This window comes from Heliangelus exortis, chromosome 1 (genome assembly GCF_036169615.1).
Source record: "Heliangelus exortis chromosome 1, bHelExo1.hap1, whole genome shotgun sequence".
NCBI classification, from domain to species: Eukaryota; Metazoa; Chordata; class Aves; order Apodiformes; family Trochilidae; genus Heliangelus; species Heliangelus exortis.
In genome coordinates this window covers 170223430-170244353 of record NC_092422.1, presented here as the reverse complement: position 1 = coordinate 170244353, position 20924 = coordinate 170223430, and positions in this window count along the sequence as shown.

The window sequence follows — 20924 nt, the reverse complement described above, 5'->3', positions numbered from 1 at the left end:
TCCACATCTGACTGCTAGGAGCCGAGCAGGGCTGGTTAGCTTCCTCGTCAACAGCAGCCCTGCCAGATCCAGGCTGTGAGATGTTGTCACACCTCACAGTTTCTCTGATGGTTAAACACCAGCACCTGCCTTCCCAATGCAATCAGCCCCCGACTGCATTTGTCACCCCCCCCCAGCTGCTTGTGAAGCTGTGCTATAAGACAGCTGATGGGAATTAGGAGGCTGAGAAACAAACAGAAAACACTGCATATTCTCCAAAAAGGTATTATTTCTTTTTAATAGTGATGATTGCTTTGGTCTGGCTCACAGCATGAATCCACATAGACAGTTGAATCAGCTAAACTGAGTGGGTAGAAAAATGTGTTATGGGGGAGGTTTCAAACAGTCAGAGAGAGGTTAGGTCAGGGACCTCAATTAACCAGCTTTGCTATTGCACACAGGGCACCATCAAACTGTTCCCTAAGCAAGTCATCTCAGATACCAAATTGGCCCCAGCTGGTCAGAGCACTTCACACAAAGTAGGGTTACTTTTGACTTTGTCAGAGTTGTGAGAACTCAGCAATTTGGATTCAGTTTTTAAGTCAGAGATCTGGAAAAGAGGACTTGATAATCACTGTCCACCTGTTAAAAGTTTAGCAAGAAATATTCAGCTGCACTAGACAGGGATACATCCCTCCTATTCTTACAAGCCCCTGTCTCTCTAATGGCATCGTCATAATTTTAAGATTATCAAAGAAGGATTCTACAAATGCACTTTCATCTCCCTGCTTAGCTCCAGACTTTTTTTAATTATAATTTTGGGAAAAAAAAGACCTGCAAACAAAGTAGAACTCACCCTAGCATTCTAAATATCTTAATATTTGAGTGTTTGTATTCTTGATAACGTTATTTCAGCATCTTTCTCTCTCTGTATCCTAGCATGTGTGTGGAGGTGGGATGCAGGAGTTCTATAATGACTTTTGATCCATAAGTCATGACATTATAACTCTGTGATAAGATTTGAGTACAATTTCTACTGTGTACTTCACTTATTTTCTGTTCCTCTTTTCCATTCTATCCAGGGACCTGCTCTCTTCTTTGTTAATTATGTGCATATTCATTAAGTAATCTAAAAACTCTGGCATAAGAAGTCTTCATTTTTTGGTTATGCTTAATACATTCTTGGGCTTTGGGGAAAATACTACTACCATCACTGATGAAATGAATTTAAAAAATTCATTTCAATTTAGTAAGTTTTTCCTCTCATCACAATATGTTGCATTAATAAAGCAATGAAGAGAATCACAGAAACATCAAGGTTGGAAAAGACCTCTAAGATCATTGAGTCCAACCATTCAGCCTACAACCCCTAACCACTAAACCCTCCACTGTACCACCTCCTCTACCTGTCTTTTGAACACCTCTAGGGATGGTGTCTCCATCGTGTCCCTGGGCAGCTTGTTCCAATTTTTAACCACTTTTTCTGTGAAGAATATTTTTCTAATATCCAAGTTGAACCTCCCCTGGTGGAGTTTGACCCCATTTTCTCTTGTCCTATCTCTGGTCACCAGGGAGAAGAAGCCAACATCTGTCTCACTACAGCGTCCTTTCAGGTAGTTGTAGAGAGCAATAAGGCCTCTCCTCAGCCTCCTCTTCTCCAAGATGAACAGCCCCTGTTCCCTCAGCCTGTCAGAGTTATGTTATATTGTCTAAGTACCATAAAATTATAGATTGCATTCTGTGTAATCTGTTGCGCAACTGAAAATTCAGCGGAGGTTTGTGAATAAAAAAAGGCAGCTGAGAAAATTCCCTTTCCTGGTGGTATTGCTCTAAGGCCATTTTCTTTCAAAATTATTCACTGTATGCAGAAGATTTTTACTATTTTACCCCTGTTTCACTTAATAAGTATCATAATTTCAGGATCACTTTACACTGCAGAAGTTTGGAAACATGACATTATCATATTATGCATAGGCTGGAATAGTGATAGTATTTGATTCCACCCCCTGAAGAGAGAGTTCATGGGGAAAAAAGGTTCAGCAGTGCCAGCTGATATAAGCATACAAAATGACAAAGATACAAGCATGGTCCTAGCAAGTCCCTAAGCTTTAAATTGATGAAAATTAAGACAGAGCACTGGAATTGTCATTTCTTTGAGCTGTTTTCATACTTATTTTGAAAAAGCAGCCATCATTTGTCTACTATGAAAAAGCTGGGCTGAACAGATTTTTTGTCTGGCCCAGCATGACTGCTCTGTAATTTTAGTAAGTGCATTACATTGTCATTGGCTGTCATTTTCTTTTGCAAGGCAAGGAAGTACAAATAGAATTATTTCATTTTACAAGATTCACCGTGGAGTCTGGTTCTCTGAAACATGTTTTCTTAAGAGCAATTGCTTCACCAGTACATTAACTTGTTTTCTTTATTATATATATATGAATGCAATTAACTCATGTACCATACTAGTAGCACCAGTGAACAAAGACATACTTTGATACAATTGAATAAACTCTCAGTAATCCCTATATTCTGATTTTTCCTGCATTTTCTTTTAGCTGATGTAAAGCCCAACCTAGAAGTTTAATTAAAATAAAACATATATCAGGAATATAAACTGGATTTCATTGCTCCACACAGTGGAGGAATTTGAGGTCCTCTGAAAACAGAAACGTATTATCCAGTTATATATATATAAATATATATAAATATATATATATACACAACACAATATAGACTACATATTGTTCACCGGGAAGTCTTTAGCTACTGCTTGAAGTTATATGGGCTGTAAGTAAATGGTTAAACCACTGACTAATGGCTGAGGTAACTGAATGGGATGTAAAAACTCACTGGACACAATGTGAGAAATGGCTGGATGTGGCAGTAGAATGCTGAAGAACTGAAAAAAAATCACAGGTAGAGTCACAAGACTGTGTCCACAGGTTTTTAAGCAGGAGTTATGGCGGAGATAGCCAAACTTTGCACATAATGGGGTTTCAGTGATCTTTTGGGGTTTCAAATCCTCAAAATCCCAGCAGTCTAGTGTAAAGATATCAGTGTGAAAAAAGGCAGAAACTGCCAAAATAACAGGCACACTGAAACTGAATGAATAATGAATAATGAATCATCAGAGGTTTGTTTCTTTGGGGCTGGAGGTGGAAAAAGATAAGTGAAAAAGTAGTGAGAAGAAGGGTCAAAAATCACAAAGTTTGTGTTGTTTGAGGCTTTCTTGCTGAGGAGCCCATCCTTTGATCACAGCATTCTGAATCAGGCAAAAAAAATCAACTTTCTGTCACCAGGAGTGTCAAACCTGTTTCTGCAGTCAGAAGGTTAGGAACGGTGTCCCTGGCCTGCAAAAGAAAACCTGGGTTTGGTGGAACAGGAAATCTGATATAACTGCATCAGTGCCTATTTGGCAGCATCAGTATCTTCCTAACAATTGTCTAATAGAAGTACTTGGTTAAGTATTTAAGGAAAATGTCTTTGACGCCAGTGGGAAGTAGAAAGTAGAGGCAACAGTAGGTCTACTTCCACTTGTTAAATAAATAGTCTTGCTAAATTGCCTTTTTATTTACCTGTTGCTTAATGATGTCTTCTCATTTTTTTCTAACAGTGCTCTCTGAAGAATTTCATTACAGTGAATAAATAAGTAAAAAACAACTGTCATAACCCTTGTCACTTCCTAAAATACACATCATATAAGTTGAAGTCAGATAAAGCAGTATGCTCATATACCTACAGTTTTTATATATGTCTACACAGAAAACAAGTGATTATCAACTGAAGTAACTTTCAAAAAAAGTTTTCAAAATTTAGACCTTCTAGTATGATGCACTTGCATACCATGTGCATGCTAAGTATAGATTTGCCTGTGTATTCCATGGTTTATTACTTTCAAATAACCTACAATGTGCCTTTCCTGTTCGCAAAGTAAGAAAGTGACAAGCACCTATATTTTTCCATCTTTTTGTGGAAGTTCCCTGTTTTTCTGATTTATCCTTTCCATAAAAAAAAAATGACCACAAACTTCCAGAGTTCCGAAGCTGCATGGCAATCACCATTAGGAAGATTACTAAAATATAACCATATATGACAATATTTTTACTATATATTTGCTACTTTATGCCAAATATCAAGTAAAGATTAAAGATTAAATATATTTGCATAAGTAGTTAAGCTTGCAGCCCTGTGCTTCTGAGTAAATAGATTCCAAAAAAAATATCAGTACACATGAATGCTTTTTTCCACAGGCAGTTGGCTTTCCTTCTCTCGTTTAATTGAAAAGGCTCAGAGAAAGTTTGTTCTGTGTGTAAATTGTGATGGGAGTGATAGAATATCAGTGACATTTTTATGCTGAGCATTGCAGTGATTTTTCCACTGACCAGCTGCAAGGCATTTTTTTCTCCAGGCACTGCTGAGTGGCTGCAAAGCACAGCTGAGAGCCTTTTCAGCACCATCTGGGATCTGCTCTGACACTGCTTTCCTTGTCACGTTAGGGGCTTTACAAAGCAGAACTATGGCCCCAAAATGGTTCTATTTTCATTCGGTACCTCTCCTTAATACTCCGTTTCTCCTCTCCCTGCCTTTGCTCTTTACTTGACATTTTTTCTTTAGGAGTTTCTCTTTTCATGCCAACAGAGCAAATAGACTTGGCAGGTAGCTTGGTAATAATTGATCATATCCAAACAGTAATTGAATTTTGTTTGCCGCCGACATGGAAGAAGCCAACACCATGCTGTCTCTTCTGTGACAATAAGCACCAAATTACATTACTCATTTCATTGCTCATTCTCCAATCCACCACACTGAATATGAAACTACAATTTACATGGGTGGGGAGGGGAGAGAGAAGGAAAAGACTGATGACCCAGCAAGTATATGATAGTATGATGTAGCTAGGTGCAGTCAGAATAATAAATGGAACTGTGGCCCCCTTTCTCACATCCTCTCCCAAGAAAATTCACTGCTCTTTGCTTTTGGCCAAGCATTTTTTTTTCTCATCTCACATTACCAGCTCCACACTTTTCAGGGCAGTAATTTCAGATTACTGCATGGTGTTCTATTAGTAATACTTATTTTTCAGTGGGCCAGATACTCCACTTTGGCAACTGTGTCAAAAAGCAGCTGGGGCTGGGGCTCAGCTTTTCTTAATCACAAGCAGTGTGATTGGCTCTGCTTGTAACACAAGAGACATTTTTGTTTCTGTTACAAAACAATTCTTCCCAGCAAAGTTTTGTCGTTTATTTACTGACACTTTCATATGTGAGTAATGATAAAGTGACAAAAGTGACAAGTCACGTAGTCACAACCTCCTCTTCCCCTGCACCTCCCCCAGTATTCTTAATCCCTGTTTAGTGTGTTGTTTCAGTACATTCACAGGCTTCACCAGTGACATAGCTTCTTTTATGAAGTTATCCTACTAGAGGGAGGAGTGGAGACTGAAATCCAAACTCAAACACACATTCATGTACCATGGAGACCCCTTTAACACAAGCATACACAGGTGTCAATGGGTCCTACCTACACCCATGGGTGAGAAAAGGACAAGATGGATAGAGGAAAACTATGTGTGAAAGTCTCCCAAAACTCTAACAAGCTCTGGAGATTTGTCATCCTGTTGTATTTTAAAAAAAAGGAAAGAAGACCCAGAATCTTCAGAGCATGTGTCAGGCCACCAGGTCTGCCAGCACCCAGGCAGAGCTGTGTAGCTCAGACCACATCTGAGGGGGCAGTGGCCACTTTGCACCATCAGAGGCACCAGGATTGGGTTTGCTGCTGAGGAAACAAGGAACCCTGAAGGGGACTCTTGGAACACCAGTCTGGAAGCCCCTGTGAGCCCAGTGCAGCTCTCTGCTCTGAGTGAGCTGCTGGGATGTCCTCCAGCTGGGAGACTATGGGTGGCTGGGTGATGGTGTGTACCTGGTGTGTGAGAACAGTGGGAGGGAATATTCAGATATACCATGTGAATCATTACCTGCTTTTAATAATTCTGGCTTGATTCCTTTAATAATGACAGCCTATATTACTGTGGTCTGAACCTACTCCCAGCCCATTTCCTTATCAAGAAAAGGGGAATTTACCACACACAAACATGCACACATAGAATGTATGTATAAAAGGGTCAAAGGTGATTTGTTGTAGTAGGGACAGCTGCCAGAAAAATATCTTAGGAGTTTTGGAAAGCTTTCCTGTGCTTTGCAAAATCAGTTGCAATTTTGAAAACAAAAGGGTTAGCAGTATAAATAACTTAATGCTATGAGTTAGAATTTAACTGACTTCACTGAGATTGAAAGGAAGTAATTTAGAACAGGAATTGCTGGTAAATGTAATGGATACATTACAAGTTGGTTTCAATTTCCTTTATTGAAGAAGTTGTAAAAGTAATGTCATTTCAAAGCAGACATTTAGCATTTGGACCAAATGAAGAGGCCATCCTGCATTCCTTTAGCATTTGGACCAAGTGAAGAGGCCATCCTGCATCAGTGCTTGGTGGCTTTTGAAATCATTTGGCCTTTGACTGTCATTAATAAAACAAATGGGGCAGCTTCTAGTGAATGAAGCATTGAACTTATTTTGGAAAGTATGATATGCCAAACCTATCTTTCTTTTGAAAGAAAATGACCTAGTTATGTCTGAACATGAAACTGTGATTTCTGTGTGATAGCACAGGATCAAAGAGTGCTGTTTTTCTTTTTCTTATTATCTTCGGTCTTCGGGGTTTCTAAACTGTGGGTGAGAATGAAGCTGACCTGTGAGGCCAATCCATTATCCCTGTCAAGACGACGAAACCTCTGAGAAAAACTTGAAAAATATTGGTACTCCCAATTCTCTTTGACACACAGAAGAAGGAAAGGCCTCAAAAGCATAGGAAGCCCTTTTTGGTTTTTAAACCTGTAAGGTAGTAAATTTAGCAGAAACTTGGTGGAAAATGGAGCAAATTTAAAAAAATTTTAAGAGGCCTTGCTAAATGTTTCAGGTGAAGCAGAGCTCCTTATGATTTTAAAACCTATCAATGATTTGTTAAGGCGTGTAAAATATGCAAATAATTTTGCTTTGTTTCTTCCTCTCTTGATGTTTTCTCTTTGCTTTTTTCTTAGGCAAGCTGCGTTTGATCTTATTCTGAAAAGGGTCATAGGCACTCACCTTTTCCCTTGAAACCTGCTGTGTTGGCAGTTCCAAAGGAGAAGAAATTTTCCAGAAGTCTTCTGAAGAGGAAATACAAATGCCAGAAGATGAAATCACCACTAAAACTTGAGATTAACAAAGAGTGCAACTGAAAGTAGGTAAGAGTACAACATATTAAAAACTTGTTGCTCTAAGGTGCTACTGCTGAAAGGGTGCTGGAAATTTAAGGGGAAAATCCATAGTATACCCCATTATTCTTTCCATTAAGATAAGACTTATACACAGATGTAGGCACTATCGTTCTCTTGCCTGAGCTGTGACCTTCTTTAATAGGAGTATGCTCTTGCCTTTCTCCTAAATTCTTCCTATCAGTAGCTATTGGCCTGATTTTTGTGGCCCGGAAAGCATTCTTCCCTTCTGTGTCCACAAAGACATGTAGCTACTCTGTTGCTGTGTAGCATTTCACCATAGCCTTTTTTGTGTTTTCTTTTACCTTTTTATTCTGGTGGTTTTGTTTTGCTTTTTAATTAGGCAAAATCAACTCATTTGTTCCTGATTTCTGACTCATAACTGACAAACTGGGCAAAGAGCGTGTATTTCAAGAAAAGGCATCATTTTGCCTTTTGAAAAAAATCTGGTTGTATAAGAACTCAAAACAGAATAGCCATGCTGTGTCTTTGGCCAGCTGACTAAGTCTCTTCACCTTCATTAAAGCTTTTTGAGAAGTTATTAGTATATTACAAAACTGATGTTGCAGGGCCCCTTGAAAGCATGGCTATACTTGGTGTGGTAAATATAAATATTCTGTATCATTTAATGCAAACATATAAGTGAATCTAATAATAGAAAGGAAAATGCAAAATGGTGGACATTTTCTTGTTTTCAATGCATTTTAGTTAGATAAGTAAGACATTGCTAGTAATTAAGTTGCTTTTCTGATAAACTTACCCAAAAATACTTTCAACCCGCACCTATAAAGGAAGCTCTGGCTGATTTCAGAATGAATGATACATCTCAATACCTCTGAGGAGCTGGGCTTGAACAATTTTTCAGATTGAATTATTATTATAATGAAAACTTTGCAAAAAAATAAGGAAATCTTTTTTTTCATCATCCTCTTAAGAACTTTTTAATTACTGAAGGCTGAAAAGGCTTTAAATTTTAATTTTGGAAAAGCAGACAGACTTGTCAACAGAGAATAGCTAGTTACTATCTCTCTGTCTCTACTTATCAGTACAGTTCTTGTCTAATGATTTTGCTCTCTTTACAATATTTATACTTACAACTTTCCTGAAAGGTAAAGAAGTGCATTGTCACTATTTTACTATTTTACTATACATGAGGAGCTCAGGTGTATAGACACAAAGTGGCAGTTCTAAGCATTTTAGCAGCAATTTTTTAACACCTGCCTTTATTACACAGAGATAATTTGTCACCCTCAGTCCTACATTCAGCATCTCTGTTGCCTGTCTTTGCAGTTAGCTTGGCACTAAATAATGATGCCCTCAATAGATGCATGCTGAACAGAAAGTCACTTAAAGTGGCCAGTAAAAACATTATAAGGTTTTAGTGCTTGTATCTGAGCTGTTAGCAGGGCTTATTAGCCCTGGTTAATTAGACATCCTATGGTAGACAATGGAGGAAAATAGACACTTTCAAAACATGTTTCACTGGACTGAGCATTGTCTACTTCATTGTGTTTCTATCCAGAGACTGTAAAAGGGCCTAAGAGTGACTATCTCAGATGGGGACAACTGCTGTGTAAATAGCTAAGTGTACTCTGACAAAGTCCACACTGATTAAGTTGGGCTGTTAGGTTGGAAGTGATGGGCCTATGGGGAAGACAGAAAATGAAATGCCTAAAGCTTTGCAGAACATGTAGTTGAGCAAGGTTTAAAGCCTGGATTTCCTGGGTCCTTGTGCCAAATGGCAAGTTTCAATCTATATATTTGGTACAACAATTAAGGGAGATACAGTCAGTTTAACAACATGTAATCCATTGTGGGTTTGGATTAGTTCCCCTGTGATGCCCTACTCTTGGTCTCAGTCTCCTGTGAAAAACAGACTAGGATTTCTTCCAGTGCCTTGGCCCTGGGTGTCTGTTGAGTCAGGGGTAGCAAAATAAAACAAAAATTTCCTAAGTCTTTTGTGTACTGAGTTCCAGAAGTTACAGATCTCATCCATGTTTTACCTGCTCTTCAGCTGTGAAATACTCCTCTGGATGCCATGATGAGCTTGGCATGGTGGCTGCTCAAGTGGAATCACAACAGTCACTGAAACACAGCCTAAAGTTGATTTGCTTGGCAGGACAAGCTCAGCAGGTGGGCAGTGATGATTGCCCTGCAAACACAGATCTCACACAAACCAGACCTCAGCCCCACTTGTGCAGTTTACAGCAGTCGTTCCATATGACACCTGGGACTGTGGGGCCCAGCGTGAACATCCTGACAGAATGTGGCAATTCCACTCCTCAGTAGCTTCCACGTGTTGGAGTTCTTAGTATCATGTTCCTCCTGAGGAGGGACATTTTTTGCTTTCTGAATGAGCTGTTACAATCCAACTCTTAACTGCTTTAGGTAGTCAGTTCCAGCTGGGACATGCAGTGAGGTCTCCATTGACCAGGTGTAAGCTTTTGGGTACAGTCATGGATGGGTGTTTACTCAGAGCTGGTGTGATGGCTGAAGTTCAACTGCCAGAAAAACATAATAAAATTTAGGTGGAGGCATCATTAGAGACTTCCCTGGATGTTATGCTTTTGCCATTCAGCACTGTCTGCTCACTACATTTCTATAGGTTGAATGGCACAGCGTGATTGGCAAAACAATAAAAGATTGACAACTAAATTTTCTCTACAAGTGTTCAGAATTACAAAGTCTGATTTTTCTAATAGAATTCCAAAAGTTTTCCCATTAATATTTTACCCAGTACAAATTATTTATTCAGGCATTGAATAGGAAACAGACATAAATCTACAAAGAGCTTCTAACCTGCAGCAAACCTCATTGCTAGAATATTGATGGGAAGCACACTTGAAAAAAGATATGAAACTATGTGAATTAATTTTCAAAATCAATTAATATTCAGAGGCAACATTTTGCAATACTTAATGAGCCCTACTTCTGACTTTGTGATAGCTCTAGTATTGCTCTTTGCCATGCAAATTGACATAATATAGTGTAACACTTATGTTTACAATAATTCTCCTGATTTTGTTCTACAATATTTTTTTTTGCTAGATACAATAGTTGGTTTCAAATATAAAAAAGGCAAAGTGTTGAATATAAAGAAGCAGTAAGATGTCACAGCTTGCTACTGTCAGATTTACAGGGATTTAGACAATCTTTTCTTGAATCCTCATTAAACTCCCTACCACCACTGAAGATTAAGAAAATAAGAATCCTACCAGGTCTATACAATGTAGTGCTCAGAAATAAAACATACACAAGACTGTAAATAGTATTACTTTAACAAAACACATCTTTATCTCTTTTAAGTTCACAAGGTAGCCTTAAGTACAGGAAAAATTTTCAAAAATCAGAAGTCATGAAAACTGTACCCTGCAAGGCCTGGCTCCTTGTGAATGTTTAGAAACTAAAATTAGAGTGTGGTTGGAAGGGCTGTGCTGTAACTGTCAGCCCTAGGGGAGCTTCTATATATTAATGGAAAATGCATCTTAAGTGCAGATAGGCAATAATGACATCATCTTTGTTTATGTGACAAGCATAGATGCTGTTATCATTCCCTGTGTGCATGTTCTTGTGCATGAGTGCACATGCTGATATGTTTACATAAAAGCAATTGTTAAATCACTGGTTTGCTGGTTTTTTTTCCTCTCTTTTTCTTCTTACACAGAAGAGGTGAAATCCTGCTTAGATGTTGACAGTATAAAGAATGCATACAAGCTTCCTTTAGGTTTAATTTTAATCCTTGGCAGCTTGATTTAACCATAGTTTTGTTTGCTTTCACAAATGAAGCAATATGATATTTATTTCTTCCACCTCCCTATATATTAATAGATTTACTTTTGTCCAGCTTCAGTTCAGATAATTTTTTTTTTTTTTTTCAGGAATGTCATTAGTTACTATGTAACATTTTAGGGAATTTTTCACTCAAAGATTGGCTTAGTGAGAAAATTATGGTCTTATGCATTCTGTAAGACACCTAGGTTTAGAAGAGAGATTCCCGTCATACAGTGTGAAAAAGCCTAATTGTTCCCATACCATATCATGCTATATAGTTCCTGTCTCCTTTCACATGTTTGCTCTACTTCCACCAACATGAACAACCACCGACAGCAGTGCTGAGAAAACTCCAAGCATGCTTAAAAGTATTTATAGGGAAATACTGAAGACTGAAAGCCCTAAAAGACTTCAGTCCTAAAAGAAAGCAGAAAGGAGATTTTGCTGAAAGATTGCTCTAGATTCAGATCAACTACTTAAAATTGTGAATCAGGAATCAGGGAAATTTTTCTGCCCTTTTGAAATTCTGTGAGATATGGTTATATTTTGAAAAAGAAAACAGGATCATGTGGAGCAGAGTCTCCTTTTCTAGAGGTTTTGGGACAGAAAATGTTGAGTTGAAGGGAAATGACTTTCACTACCTAAAGGATTACCTTTAGGGATGAGTAGGATTTAAATCATGCCAATGTTCTCAGTATAATGATGGGTTAATTTAGGCCCCTCGGTATCCAAGACAGGTTTTTTATAACCCTGTTCTCTGATATCCAACTCATATATGGACCCTGTATGCCCCACTGCAGCACTGAGTACCTAAAGCTTATGGAATGGTTTCTGAGCAATGCTGCACTGATATTTCTTCAGATACTTGGGATTTTCAGGACATAAAATGAAAGAATACAAAACAGACTTCAAAGTTATAATTGCAGGTTAACAAAGATAATGAAGTTAAGAAAAGAAAGACAGATATTTTTACTCAAAGAAGAAGAAATTATCTGCTCTTTTCCTAGAGCTACTTTTTAATTCTGAATAGAGAAATTTGTAGGTTTGAAGGAGTGAATGTGTAATATCTTTAGTCGGCCATTAAAAAGCTGTTTTGTTTTGAGTTTGATTTTTTTTTTTTTTTTGGGGGGTGGGCAGGGGTACACATGACACATGTTTGTTTATTTTGATTTTCCTCTCCTGGCTGTCTGTTTCCCTCAAATTTTGGCTGCTGAGTAACTCCAGTGTCTCTTAGCAGCTACCATGGACTGGAACACCTGGCTGCTCCCTCCCTTTCCAAGTGAGCATAGGCTGAATAAGCATTTTTACTCCCTGATGAGTGATGCTCAGACTGCAAGGAGAATGAAAACAGAAGGTGGGAACACCTCCACTTTACAGTATCCAAATGTATCCAACGTGCCTGGGAAGGTGGCAGCAGGAAGAGAGAGGGGAACATGGAAGAAGTTAAAATGTCTGTAAAAATAAGAGATGTGATCTGGTGCCTAAAAGGAAGGAATGGTCTTGCTATAGCAGCAAAATCTTTAGCGCTCCCATTCTTGGTTACCAAGAGAATACAGGGAAGGGGAATTATAACTGCCAGTATTGGCAGAAATATGTCCTGGCCATTTGCCTGGGTTTCCTAGACATCTGGAAATCAGCTGGAAATCTCAGCTAACTGTGATGATGTGCCAGCAGAAGTGGTGGTGGTGGCAGAAGTAGAAAGGAACTGATGCTTGCTGGAGCAAGGGACAGTGCCCAAAGAGATGGCATAAGCTGAAACCCAAAGGAGATGGGTACAGAATGCTGTAGAGTATGTGAGAAAGGCTAAAATGATATTTTCTCCCCTGTGCAAGGTGATGGTCTAACATCTTCCTGAGGAAGTAGAAATGCATTCACTGGCCATGCAGGACAGCTAAGCAAACCTGAAGAGCCTTTTGCACATGTAAAACAAATTACTGACTATCATTCTTCAGCAGCAAAATATTTCTTTCTTGTGTGTTCTTTTAGATGTTCTTTCTGTAATCTTCATACAGATTTCTTTCAATTTTAGAACAAATCTTCACCTCTACCCTTAAAAAAAAAAAAAAAAACCAGAAACCCCAACCCCCCCCCAAAAAAAAAAAAAAAAAAAAAAAAAAAAAAAAAAAAAAAAAAAAGAGAGAAAGGCAAGAAATCTTTTTAAAAAACCCAAAACAACTAACAACCAAAACAAAACAAAATAGTATGGTTGGTAATGGATTTTTATAATTTCATTTTGGACTGTTTTGTGTTTTTTTAACAAATAAAACCAGCAATGTTCCCAGTGTTCCCAATACGCTTAGGAATGTAAGATTTCAGCTACTGCTGCATCTCTCAGATAAAAACAACTCTTTACATTACTGTCAGTGAATGACCGTGGAAGCACAAGAGTCCATAAAAGCAAAACATAAAATTAAAGCTGTCACTGAAATTTGTTATATGTGCACATATATATGTGTGTGTGTGTGTGCATATATATACATATATATTTAATAAACTAAAAGATTGCCTACGGAGACATGTCCAGGTGCCTTCAACTTACAAGTTAATGAAATACTTATTGGAAAAGCTTTCTTGAAGTACTTCTGTTGAAATAATAGAGCAAGTGGCAGATGGCAGTACCAAGTAGACTACAGCCTGGAAAGTCTTAAGAGACTTAATTATGTTGCATTGTGAGGAAAATGGAAAAACTTTTGTGCTTCATTTTTTGCACAGTAGCCTCCAGTCCCAGTTCCCACTCTTACTCTAAATGGCTTGCTTTGATTATATCATGTTTGAAGGTTTTTGGAAGGATTTAATTAGCCTCTTTATTTAGAAATAAATAATTTTGCAAAAGGTTACATTATTTTTCAGAACAAATATTTGTTTTCATATTTCAGTAAAAGAATGTAGTAGGGTAAGTGGCCCCCTTAGGATGAGTATGAAAAAGTTGCTTAATTGAAAGTTAACCCACATGATCCAGTTGGAGTCATCAGACTTAGTCAAAGAATGGCTTATACTCCCAGCTGTAGGGCAAAGTCTAAAGCTGTGCAGCCCTTCCTATTCCCCTGTTACAAGAGTAGTTTAGGCTTTTGTTATCTTTCTGAGATCTGCAAAATTTTTCTTCTGTTTTAATTCATGCATGTTTCCATCCACTGGCTATTTTTTTGGTTTTGTTTTTTTTTAGTGTTTTGTTTGTTTTTTGTTTTGTTTTTTTTTGTTTCAAGCTTCAAAAAAAAAAAAAAAATCAATAATTTATTTTTAAAAAATCAATAATATATTTGTATTCCACTGAATTTTTTAGTCCGTGACATTGATTTGAATGGCTGTACAGAGGGACATCTGACTGGGAAAACTTTATATCTATTTAGAAGGAAGTTTCAGGATAGTGACCATTAAGAGACCTGAGTGAGGCAGCACACACTGCTCCTAAGCTTGGCCTAACAGGACACTCAACATTTAAATCCTACCATGTCCCTTGCAAGCAATTACCCTTATAATCTTTGATTCCATTTGTATGATATGTATAAGTACTGCCTGCAGAGTAGGCATATTAAATACAGATGAAGATAAGTTTCAAAACAGAATTATTAGTATACAATAGAGAATAATAAGGGAATAACTAGTAAAGACTGGGAAATTTTGGCAGATGTTGATTTAGGCTCTGGAATTGCCTCCATGTGGGACTGAAAATCTGTAACACCTGTATTCAGAGTACAACAGAAAAAAAGCATTAAAATACACTTTTTAATGCCCAGAACACTTCAGGAAATGTATTTCAAATGTATTTTGAAAAATATACCCTTTCATTTTATAATTCATGTAATTTATCCATATGGAATGTGACTGGTTCCACCTTGTCTAGTTACTTGATGTTGAGATTGACTAGTAATGAAACACAATGAAAAGAGAATAAAATATATGGTTTCTACATTTCTACAAAAGGAACTTTCCCTGTCCACCTTTTTGCTTTCAAATAACCAGAAATCTCTTTACTGGGAATATGGATCCTATATAAACCTGATTATCCCTTGAGACTCATCGTTCTTAGCCAGGAGAGATGTACATTTACTGGGTGATCTTTAGAGCAGAGTAGAAGACTTCCAATTTGTACATTCTTACATTTAAAAGTTATTGTCTTGATTTGCTATATTTTCCTCTCTCTTTATTGATTGCTGTATTAAGTCTTCTCAAGAAAGGTCTGTTTGAAAGGGTTTTGCTTTTCCTTACTACCTGAAAAGGATTAGTCCGCAAATGGCTTTAAAAAAAAAAAAAATCCCTTCATTTGGAGAAATGTTAAGTGACTGGAATTGCTTGTTGCTTCTCAAAAATGCCATGAAACCTATAAGCTGCCAGGAAGAGATTTGCTGGCTGAGGGAGGGGGACAGAGCCTTAGCTGTGTCCTTTACCGATGGTTACCTGAGCATCCATGCACCCCTCACCTGAGCAGGTGGTTGAGCTGTCCCCCCACTGTCACCAGTGCTTTTCTTCTCCCTGCCAGTGGCAGTGCAGGTAACAGACTGAGATGTGGGCAGCTGTTCACATTGTAGCATCTTTCAGCTTCTGCAAAACAGCCTTTCCTTTGGGTCAGTGGAACATGAGGCAGAGGATTAGATCAGGATTGGCAAAAGTACTATCAGGGGCATTTTAATGACCTAGTCATAAACTTGACAATAAAATCCAGTGGGATTTTTGTTGTTGTTGTTGATATTGCTATTACTGTCAGGATTTTTCAGAAGAAAAAAGGTTTCTTTTAAATTGCATATGGTCATTCTGTTCCCAGTTTTACACTCTGCTGTATAATTTACATGGTGATTACACTTTAATGTGCATAACATAACTTTATGTCTCTCCATATTTGTCTAAGCTCAACAAAACCATTACCTTGTGTTCCCTCAGAGGGCTTCTTGGTCCCTTGATCATCCTAATAAACTCTACTTTATTCCTGCTCCAGTCTGGATTTCCCTTTCTGGTTGACCAGAATTTTTCATAGCTTTTACTGAGGCAGCTGATATCCCTGAGCTGATTCACTGGGGTTGCCATGGGACAAGAGAACAATTATCAGAAAGGAATACAAAAAAAGAGGGGAACTTCTGACTCCTTCCAAACACTATCACTCTAAAACCTCTGGTAGTGCTGAAGGGGAAAAAAAATGGACACCTGCCTACAAGTTTTGATCTCTGTGCATCTAACTAGTTAGTTCAGTCCTTCTCCTCATCTTCTTTTAGGCCACTGGGATGTGCAAAGAAGCAAAGTGTCAATATGGGCTCTGTGTAATGTCTTTCCAGGAGCTCAGGGAGCTGATGTGTGAAATTTCTTCTGGAACAGATCTCCCTGTCATAGTGTTTGCAGTAGCAGGACCTGGTTCAAATTCAGCCTCACAGAAGCAAAGTACTACAAGCAAAAGCCTCAGTTTTACACTTTATCATGGAGTTGTAACTGTGTGTTCATAGGCTTTGAGACAAAACCAAATTAAGACTCCCGCCTTTCCATAGCTTTGGGCATGACCCTGAGAAGTTTTTCTTTACTTTCTGTTCTCTAATTATAGATTTTAAACACACTTCAGTCCTTTCCTTCTGCAGGAGATTATGTCTGCTTTTTCTTTCTTTAATGTTACTACACTACTCGTCACACTTTGTATGACAACAGCCTTAACAAAAGATGTTCCAGAATTTTTTCCTCTTAAACTTCATCATATATGTCTGTTTAGCAAAGAGCACCAGTCTAACATGCCCTTGTAGTTTAGATGCAAAATTTAAGTCACAAAGAGCCTCAAACTTTATTAAGAAATTGCTACAGCAGTGTCTGAATGAACCATGTTGGGAAGCAGCCAACATGAAGAATGAGAGATTTTAACATATTTTCAATTAAAATTATTGCATTATCTCAGCCATCACACAAAAATACTGCCCAAAAGAGGGGGCTGCTTAGCAATCCTAAGGAAGAAGCACCCTGATCCAGTCCTTTGCTAAGTTTCTGTCAATTGGCTTTCACCTTTTCTATTTCTTTCTTTTATTTTTTTAATTTTTTTATTTATTTCTTTGACACAAGCACATTAACTTAAAACCAAAGTGGGAATACTGCCAGCAGATCTCTTAAGGTGAAATGAGTTTGGAACTTAAAGCTAAAAGTATTAGAAGTGTAGGGTTTAATACAAAGTGTACCCATTATTTTGAAAGTCTGATGAAACACTAAATGTTTTACCTAATCATTTTGTTCCACCTGTAATGTTGAATTATCAGTTTCTTATCAATAGCCTGCTCAGGCTATACATTTAGCTGCTTACCAGACAAGATCCTTTGAACTAGAAATACTTTAAGACAAGAATTTCCAGACTTCCAGTTCTCCAGAACTCCAAGGACTTCAAGAGAACTTTATGACCAGGTTTCCAGGGAACCAGACATTTGGCTTTGAATGATCATGAGTCTTAAAGAACCTACAGGTTTCTGTACAGGGTTGCAGAATACCTCTTCCATTTTTGTTCTGGAAGTACTTAGAAATGTCACCTGTTGTGCTGGCTATTAAACACATAATAATAATCCTGAAACATCTAATGCATTTTAGAATGTAAAGAAAGAAGCTAAAAGATGGAAGACAATATAATATGATGAATAAACCATGACCACACCTTAACTTCTGTGTGTGTATACAAGTGCAGATCTACCCTTGGAACAGGTCCTGTACAGAGCTGTAACTGGTACAGTTTTACCAGAAGCACCACTCAGAAAGTGGAGATGCCATGGAGTGAACAGTTCAGCACCATCCCATACCTCTGAAGGAAAATTCCAGATGGGTCCTAGGGCTACACAGTCCTAACTACAGCTGCAAATGAATGCTACTTTTTTCTTTATAAAGAAATACATGAGCAGCCTAACTCTAGTTCAGAAGCAGTTTTATCTCTTAGATAAGAGTGAATACATGAATTATACTTAGCTATGCAGTAGGGAGCAATGCAAACTTCATCCTAAGGAAGGGAGAGACAAACCAAGGAGGTGGAGGGGGAAGTGGCACATAGTAAAGCAGTGGAAGAAAACTAATTTTCAGATTCAGCTGCTAACAGCAAGCTACTGCTTTTGTTTGTGGGTGGCATCTGTGGAGAGGTAGGATCCCAGCTGAGTCTGAATCATCCCTGCTGCTCCCGTGGCTTTGTCTCCAATCTCCACCTCCTGAGTGTTGGCTTCATCAGTGCTTGCTTCTGCCTCTCCTGTCCCACGTGGCTGGGGGAAATGTGAAAAGGACATTTTTATTATTTTCCATCTTTCTGCCTTTTGAAGAGGAATGTTGTTTTCCTCCTCAGAGTCAATTTACACTGGAAGAGTTTACAACTTTATACAGGTTATCTTAATAGTTTCAATATAGATTTTGAATAATCAAAGAAATATCTGGCAATTCAGAAGGCAGGAACCACAGGTAGCAAGGGTTAATGCATGTTGTGAATTCTACATCTTAGATGAAATAGTCTGCTGTAAGTTTAATACATATATCTAGTCAATTAAAAAAAATTAAAATTATTCTTTTAAAAGTCTTTTTAGTCTTGAATATATTATATAAAGGTAATTTTATAATTGTTAGAAAAGCACCCATAAAGATTAGTATTTTCAAACCAACATGAACAACATCGTGTGATTTAGAAGCAATTTACATGTTTTAATAAGTACACGGTTCTTGTTGAAAGAGATTATAGTATTCACTGACAGCTAATTTTTTAGTGATGAATTGTCTAAACCCCCTTTTTTCTGATATTTTTAGTAAGTAGTTGAATAAGTGGTAAGCTAATTTTTGTTTTTATTTACAAACCAAAGCTTTCTTTTAATTATGTTTCACATAAATGTTACAAATATATGACCATAAGAAACAGTAGCTATGTTACATTGCTAGAACTGTAATTGTGTCTTGTATTCAGATTGATTCCTCTGTTGCTTTTTTTTTGTTGTTATTTTTTAATTTCTGTTATTTGTTCACCTGGGGCCTATGAACCAATGAGTAGGGACACCAACGAGGAAATCCGTCACAATTCCATAGATTTTTTGGATAAAACTTAATGAAAAAACTTTTTTCCCTGTGTATAAATATGTTTATCTTTAAAATTAATTTTCAAACACTTTCAGTTCCCCTTCTCCCCCTAGCATAAAGGAAGCATAAAATTCTTATTGACAGGAAAGTGATTTATTTCAGAAAAAAGTTCTTAATTTAGTCTGTGGAATTAATCTCTGCTGTCATCCTCTGTGTTTTAATTCCTATTTTAGTAAAATCCTGTAAGTAAGGTAACTGCAACACTGATATAGAACAAGTAACAAATATGGATGACACTGTCTTGTAAGACATAAATATAAAATGTAATTAGAAAACTTTTTTTTTTCCTGTCCTACCTCCTTCTCCTAGAGGTACAATAATTCTGGATGTGTAAAATCTTCCTCAGTCCTTGACTTTTGAAAGGACCAAACACACTTTTCTCAGCCTCTGGGAATGTGAACAGGTAGCAAACCTGATTCAATTCCTTGCTACATTAGAATAATGTTATTACTCTTTGGTAGATTTGAAAATTTTCAAACAAAATGGCACTAGGAAGGTGGAAAGAGCCTACAGTCAGGTAGGTGGAACACTAACTCTTAAGATAAGGACTGATACCCCTTAAGGTGTAATACAAAAACCATAGAGGAGCACAGAAGCTGGGAGGTTCTCAGGCTTCTAACGTGAATCTGGGTTTTGTAGAGTCTTATCTTTAACCCAAAACCTTTTTCTTTTGGATCTGATCAACGTGGCTTCAAACTGGCCTGTGCAAAGCTGTGATTACATAACAAGTGAATAACGGATTGAAAGAAGAGATGAATTAATAAAAGGACACCTGTGTTGAAGAATGAAGTAATCCACCCGATGAGAGGAAGAAGGGCTATGTTTAGCATAACATCCCAGTGTTAAAAACTATAAACAAACAGCTATGGAGTGGTAATATCAAGATTGTGTTAACAGGAATTAATACCACAGTATTAAGCACACTTTAAAGTAGCAGACTGTTTACATGATTAAAATTTCAATCAGGGACACTGTGAAAATGCAGTCAGCTTCATATCACAATATGTAGATATGTAGAGGCTGTAACATCTGTCTTGGTGTTACTAAATCATACATCTTGACATGCATCTAAAATATGAGACCTCAAATATTGTTTTCATCCAGAAGTTAGACAACACTGTATATTGCTGCCTCAGGAAGCCACATAAACTCCCTTATTAAAAACAGCTTAAGCATCAGAATCATTCTGTGAGTAATAAGGAGTTATCTGTGGGGTTTTAGCTTCAAAGAATTCTCTGTTTCACAAATAAATCTATCCAGAGGTAATTTTATACCAGAATCAAAGCACCTGTTAAACTCTAGAGTATTTCAACATTCCCTTGCACTGTGCATTTTACGTTTAAAATATGCTATTTTTTAAAAATGCTGACTTAGATGGTTCTTATTTATTTTAGAGTGTTACAGTATTAATTGTTCAAAATATCAATGTGTATCTTTGAAAAAGGCCTACATCAACAGCCCTCTTTTACAAAATGTCAAGCAGGAGAATTTAATATATAAAAAGCTGCACTGGGAAACTACCACTTTTCCAAGCAAAGAGAAATCAAGAATACTTTCAAAGTCTTACCTATTGTCATATCTGCATTTTTTTACTTCATCTAAATATTCTTGACTGCAGTTCAGGAGAAAAAATAAACCTTCTCATAAGCAGTCTCTGCTCTCCTGAATGCTGAACACCACACTAACTCTGCCTCTTCTACCATGCCTTTGACTGTTATGTGTCAGTCTAAGCTAATGCTTATTGGAATCATCCACTCTAGAAATAATAAAGTTCTCAATCATAATGACTGGATCTACATGTGAAAGGAAAGT